Genomic DNA, 6,589 nt, shown 5'->3' on the forward strand with positions numbered 1-6,589 from the left:
TAGTTTTCCTTTTGAGCATTCTCACATTAAGGAAACAAAAAATGAATACATGCATTTGCATTTGCATTTAGACTGTGTGTGAAAGATGATTTAGGAAAAGTGCATTTAGTGTGTGATCTTTGCTCTATGTTGAAAGGATCGTACTCTTATTTCCTTAGTAGCTATGATTTTCATTGCTAAAAGAAAATAAACGACTGTTTATCATTTTAGATTGCATATTTAGGAATTTTACATCTACATCACACGGTGAACCTTGAAAGACAAACTTCTAAGCAAGATCAACTCTAAAATAAATCTCAATGAACATAAAAACGCTTTGGAACCTAATGCAACACATCTAGAAGTCTAGGCTAGAGACGTGTTCCAGCGTCATAAAACCTGGTAACTATCGTTTTCATCGAAGGTTGGGTGATTCCTCCTCTTTGATATGACAAGTTCCAGTACGGACTTGTGCTCCCCGTATCATCAAGTATATATTGGGAGACCAAAATAGGCTGATATCCTTTATCTTTAGGAAGCCATGTCTGCCGCCCTATCAATTGCAATGCACTGAACACAACATTCGAGAAGATTGACTGTCATACGTAAAGTCCTTGGTAATTTCTCTTTAATTTACCACCAAGGTGTATATTGTAGTTTTGCGATTGGTTTGATAATCCCTCTGTCTAGATTTCCAGAGTAGTCACTTTCGTTCCTTTTCGACTCCTTAAAAGAAAAAGGTCCATATGAGCACTTGTCACTTCAAGCTCATTAAAAATCGAAGGCAACTAGAGTCATCTTTAGCTTTTTCTCGACTCTTAAAAATTGAAAAAGTAAAGTTATGTCAAAATGTCATTAAAATTTATTTAATACGGAACATCTTTTTCCCCTTAATTTTGAGTTGATCAAGTAATCCGCAATCGTGGAAGAAAGTCAATCAAAACCCCATCATTCGTGGAGACTAGCGAGTCAATCGTCTTTGACTCTGGAGACGAAACCATTCCGAGCAAAACGGTCTCGTTTAACTGAGTCCAATTCACCTGATTTATTTGAAACTTGTGTTTCAACATCGTCAGAGACTATAGTTACTCCAATCATTTCTGGTACATCTGCCTTTACAGAAGAAGCTCCACGGTTACAAGAGGACATTAGAACTAATCCTAGTGTAATGGTAGGCACTTTTATACTTGAAACAACTCCAGCTAGAGTTGAACCAAAGACTGAAGTTCACTTACCTGAACATCTAGAAATTGAGTTCCAGAATTCAGAAGGTGTCACCCCTCCATTATCTGTTACTGCAGAAGATATACCTTCTTCGGCTCCAAAAATATTTTACGGACCTGACGGTCTACCTCTTCCACCTGGACTGATTTCCATAGAAGAGATAGTAGAGGATATTCCATCCAGTACTCCATTGCATTTTGGAACTAGGATCCACTTATATCCTTCTAATCCTGAAGTTAGTTCTCTTAATAATCCTTCATCGCAAGTTCCTGTTGAATCGCTAGGAAATCTTTTGGATAGACTAAATATGTCTGAACAACCATCAACATCTAGGACTGTGTCAACTGACATAGCTACGACAGAGCTTCCTGCTGCCATTCCGACAATGTTTGCTGGTATACCATCTGTCCTGGCTAGTTATCAACCACTAGCTAGAGTCCACTCCGGGACTGTTTCGACGACATGGTCTGTTCCTATTCTTTATTCAGAGTCTCATCTGGTATTTCTTATGTCGAAACTCAACAAATTGATCCTATATGTTAGTGTCAATTTGGGTAGTCCAGTATTCAAAGACCGATCTATCCTTTAAGCACTGGATTGCCACCATATGGGGGGCAGTATGCATTTTCATTATTCCCTCCTGGAGAACAACCATATGTGAGCTTACAACAAAATTTAGGTCAAACTAGAATTGCATCCAGTGGTTGGGTACCAATACTGCCTCAACAACCAAGGGTTGTATATTCAATGCAACCAGTCCAACCTGTGTCAAATATTGCCACTGCACCTGCCATTGTGACTGTATCGTAAGTACAAGCGCTACCTATAGTGTGTCAACCTCAAGTCTCTCAGGTTGCAATACAATAGCCTCTTGTCTCCGCGATTCAATCACAACCTCAGGTTAGTGCCTCCTTACCTGGAACGACTCAGGCTCAAACAGGTACTATCACTCCGCATCTTGGTCAATCATCCGGTATTGGGCAATAGCAAATGGTCCAACAACCATGGCTGGTACAATATCAACAACCGCAATTCTAGCAATCTTACCAAGGACCTGAGCAACAAGGCTTTGTAAGTAACAGGCAACCGCATTTTGAAACGGTTATCAACAACCATTCTATAATGGTTATGCCCATCAACCTTATCAAAGTTACTAGCATCAGATACATTATGCTGGTATGCAAAGACCTACTACTCAGGCGATTCCATCTTATCTTGGGTATGCTTCGCCTAACCTGAATCAACAGTTTCCTTTTGTAGTAACTCTAGAATTACCAGATCTAAACCGGTCGACGAATGATCCAATTGCTTACGCCCCTTGGTGGCCAGTGATTCCTCATAAACTTCCCTCTTATATTCCTAAATTCAATGGAAATCCAAGTGAAGATTCGTCGAATCATGTAATGACATTCCATTTGTGGTGCTCATCTAACACCCTGAATGATGATTCGATTAGGCTTCGCCTTTTTCAACAAACACTAACTGGTCCAGCAACAAAATGGTATATTGAATTGCCTAGAGCTTCGTTTGATAACTTCAGCACCCTTGCTACTACCTTTTTAACCCATTTTCAGTTACCCATAAGGTACAAAACGGGGATAGAACTCCTTACCAACTTTAAACAGACAATAGCCACCCACATATCTGATCATATTCACGAGTGGCGTCGTCGTCGTCGAATGGTAAAAACCTATGTTCCTGATAAGCTTTTAGTTGAATGGTTTATAAAGTAATTATTACCTTCAATTACTGAAGATGTGGTGAAGGGAGGGGTTGTCACTGAAGAGCAAGTCATTTCTCGTGCTCAATATTTAGACTTGATCTATACTCAGTCTGCCACGCTCTACAACAAAATTCCTGACGCTCCTAGAACAAGAATTTTCCGTTCCTCCCCCTCCTAAATCAAACAAGGACTCTCATGCCGGCGATGGTGTGATTGGTACCTCAAGTATGCAAACCACAAAGGCTCCATCTAGTAAAGCCCTTGCAGTTTCTAGTATCAAAGCAAATGATAAACTTCTTGCCTCAGAGGTTAATGCCGTGTCATCTGACAAGGGCAAAGAACCAAAGCAACCAAGGGGCAAGAAGAAAGGGAAAAACAAAAAGAAGAAACAAGAAAATTCACCTCTTGAAAAATCTTCTAAAAACCTTGCTGGGCAAAAGAAACCTCGTTATCCATGTTACATATGCGACGACGAGCATTTCACGAAAGATTGTCCACATAAAGCTGAGGTTATGAAATTTTTAAAAACTTCAAATACCCCAGCGGTGTTGACTAATCCGTTTCCGAGCCCAGAAACAAACCTGGTTGCTATCGATCATGCTTCCCCATCCCAAGTGCTTATGCTATCCATCTCAAAACAAAAAAATGATGCTTTGATATCGACAAGGAATAAAGATTATGGGAATCCATAGTTGTCGAACAACAAGGCTACAGATCAATCCAGTAGTTTGACAACAACTTCGCCAGAAGTTTTTCCACCCATCATTCCTGAATTAACTATAAAACCGCCAAAGGGAGTAGTACATAAATCGAGGGAGTAGTACATAAATCGACATTTAATCCTCGTGCCCGAGCATCATAGAATTATAATATAGTGGAGGATCTGGCCCAATCGCCATCCGCTATGTCGACACTTGAAGTACTGCAGAATTGCACCTCCCAAAAGCAGGATCCCAACGGATTCCAATCTGGCGGTCTTTAATCATAAAGGACACGGACCTTAGTTACCGGCCCAACTCGCTTTCCTTATACAAGTAAAATCACTCAACAAAACTGTTCATCGAACAATCATTAATGAGGGGGCATCTACTTATATTATGTCAATGAGTTTCTGGAAAACTTTAGGCTCGCCACCCTTGTCACGATCATCAACGACATTAAAAGCGTTCGATGGAAGAACATACATGCCGTATGGGATATTAAGTAACTTGCAAGTCAAACTGGGGGGCAAGACAATAGAAATTGAAGTCGAGGTCATCGATGGAAACCTTGACTACAATATCCTACTGGGTAGGCCTTGGATTTATGCTATGGCTGATGTTGTGTCAACATATTTTATAAAGATTGCATTTCCCTTCCAAGGCGGAATTACAATCATTGACGAACTAACCTTTTTCCCCAACAATTCGCAAGTTACTGGAAACATTCCATTGATCCATGGAAATTCTCAATTTCTTCAACATGTCGGAGTAGGTCTCCTAAAAGACCCTTCCTTAATGGGTACTTTTGCCCTCCCGCCACCAAGTAATCTGGCGGAAGTGCCCATAGTGGGAACCTATCATATGATATCTTCTACATCATCAAATATTAAGAAGAACTCTGACCATATTGATAGTGTGGATCATCGCGAGGTATTGCCTCCAAGCCCTACCATACCAACATCATCTGATGATAAATTCAGTGATGTTGTACATTATGTACTGGGGGAATTGGAACCAGATCTTTCCTTCATGACCCCTTATGAGTTGTGATCAAAGGTCACCGGAGGATAGTTTGTTGACTTGTGTCAACCTCACTAAAAAATGAAACAAGGCTGAGCAAAGTTCCAAGTCAAGTCTTTCACTTGATCTCGTAAAGGATCCTTCCTTCCATCCACCTAGTTATCGCGAGTAGTCCAGTGAATGTAACGAAGCTTGGGGGGCATGCACCCTTGTCCATTTGGCAGATGAACCCAGTTGAAAAGATAGGCTTGCATGTAGGTTATGTGATTGGAAGTGCCATCCCACACCATTCACTTTTTTCCACTATGTGGACGAAGCCAAGGAAGTGTTTTGTCTATTCTGATGACAAAACCATCCTACCATATGAATTTCCTTGTAAGCTAAGTGATTGGTTTGACACACCACTCACCTTTGTCTAATTGGCGGACAAAGCCAAGGAAGTGTTTTTGTCTAAGTCATTGACAAAAACAATCCTGCTTAACTACAGTGATTCCCATATGGTTCCTGGAGACTCCTTGTCTCGATGCCTAGGGGCATGCAAACCTTTTTATGCAAGCGAAAAGCGACCAATTTCATTTTTAGCTTTGTAGTTTGGTCGTTGCTAGCCTACATAAAAAGGAAAATGAGCAATGTTTCCACAAGGTTCAAGCTCGTTAAAAAAATAAGCCTGCCAAAGAGCAATGTTTCCGCAAGGTTCAAGCTCATTAAAAAATAAACCTGCCATTGAGCATGGTTTCTTCCGATTCAAGCTCATTAAAAAATGAATCCACCCTCGGTAAATAACCTTTGTGATTACCTTGCTATCAGCCCTTTTGAACCTTGGTTGTGTTCCTACTGTCACCTCCATTCTTTTGGCTGATCATACGCTTCCACTTGATTGTTTACCCTTTCGAGGAATAGCTGCGACAAGTGATTTTGATTGCCACCCTCTCCACAATACCATGTTTTGAGAACTTCCAAACTTACTTGGAACCAGTTGCTACCCAAAAACACCACTTGTTCCTAAAAAACGAGTCTCTTTTAAACTCTTTTTAGACTCGTTAAATATAAAAATATTGTCGAGCTATTGGCCTTTCCAGCTTGTTAAAGTAAAGGGAAGTACCATCCCTCCTATATATTTTAATCTTTTTGTACCTGAGGGATTATCAAACAAAAAGATCGAGTGCTTGTATTTTTTGGCTTGTTAAAGTGATCGAAAAGTCATCCCTTTCGTATTATTTTATACTTTTTCGAACTTAAGGGATTATGCTATGAAAAAGGACTGTTGGAGTTTCCTTTTCGTCCCTTTTCAAACTCTCTAAACAAGAAAAGGACCAGGTTATCTTTGTTGTTAAACTCGTTAAAACAATAGCAACAAACTTGTCCACCCAGAGAAGAATGAGTCTCACTGACGCTAGGCTCGCTAGAAACATAGCGATAGGTTTGCCCATAGGGAAAATTATAGACCAAGCATATGTTATCCTCCTCAAGCTTGACAAAAATAAAGAGGTATTGGTCAGCAATGACTGGGGAAAAAGGGAAGAAAACTTGAATAATTTTATTGGTAGCAGGTCGCTCTTGAACATGACACTTTCACTCCATCACCATGATTGAGTTGGGTTGGGTTATTTTGTTCATCATATCACCATTGGTCCTCCGTACCATCCATGGGGTTAATGCTACCAATCCATATCAGTGTTGCCGACATGTTCAAGAGAAGTCATTCAGAGAATTCACCATCCAACAAACGCCTCATCCACTGCAATACCTTCACCCTTCATTTTTCATGACCGCCATTCCTGAACCTTATATCATCAGATCGTTTTCACCTCCAGAAAAATCATTTTCTTTGTTTCACATCGTAGATGTGGGATACATCAAGGCCCTCCTACAACAGGTCACTTCTTGTCGACATCAACTCATTATCCAAGAAGTTGACTTAGAAACAACCCTTTCAGTACTT

The sequence above is a fragment of the Pinus tabuliformis genome, chromosome 5_1 (assembly GCF_031772625.1).
Source record: "Pinus tabuliformis cultivar Carrire ecotype Pingquan chromosome 5_1, CPIR1, whole genome shotgun sequence".
In the NCBI taxonomy this organism is placed as follows: Eukaryota; Viridiplantae; Streptophyta; class Pinopsida; order Pinales; family Pinaceae; genus Pinus; species Pinus tabuliformis.